Below are 955 nucleotides of genomic sequence, written 5' to 3' on the forward strand. Positions count from 1 at the left end.
AGAGTCAGGGCCGGGACTACCAGATAGCAATGATACAGAGAAACAGGTCTGTGAGGATAGGTTTGGGTAGTGAAAGGCAGGCATAGTGCATGAAGGAAGAAATGTGAGGAAGAGAAGAGATTAGATTGGTTTGTTGGGGTAAGGTGTGTGAAAAGTTTTCGTGTCATGTGTGGATGGAACACACAGGTCGGGGTGCTAGCAGATAGCAATGATACAGTGAGACAGGGAGGGGGTCTTACACACTCCTCCTACCCTATGACAAGCCATATCATACTATAACGCCTGGTAAATTAACATGATGTTTCTCTGTAATATGCGGAATCTCAGGTCCCGAATATGTGCATCTGTGACACTTACTTGACTATTTAATTCAAATGTAGCTACATCAATCCAAACAATCTTTGTTAGAAAGCATGCATATTTTACACACCTTCCTAAGTACCAATTGCAAAACTCCACTCTTTGATCCAGATCATCTTCATTGTGAGAATGGACTATTCTTGGAATGTGATTTTGAAATTCCTGCTCTATGACTTGATTGTTGCACAGATTTTCTTGAATTCTGGCAAGACATTTCTAGTACCCATTCTTGCTTTCTGGGGCTCATTGATGTCCGTGGTCATCCAGAACAGTTGTATTTGCTTCGAACTAATCATTAATCCAAGTGATGATAAGTCACATACGTGAATCTGTTTAAAACTCCCTCCTAAACCGTCATTGCACTTTTATTGCATTTGCTCACTTGCACTAGCACTTGGGGATAAATTCCTTTGCTCAAAGCTTAGTCTGACTTCTTTCATTATTTCTAATAGGTTAAACGTAAAAGGAAATGAAAATCGAGTTGTCAACTGTCAAAGTGCATATGCACTTCCTGAGTACATCAGTGTGCATGTGTGTGTACATATGTATATATATATGTGTGCGTGTGTGTGTATATATATGTATACATATATAT

This window comes from Octopus bimaculoides, chromosome 7, assembly GCF_001194135.2.
Source record: "Octopus bimaculoides isolate UCB-OBI-ISO-001 chromosome 7, ASM119413v2, whole genome shotgun sequence".
Classification (NCBI taxonomy): domain Eukaryota; kingdom Metazoa; phylum Mollusca; class Cephalopoda; order Octopoda; family Octopodidae; genus Octopus; species Octopus bimaculoides.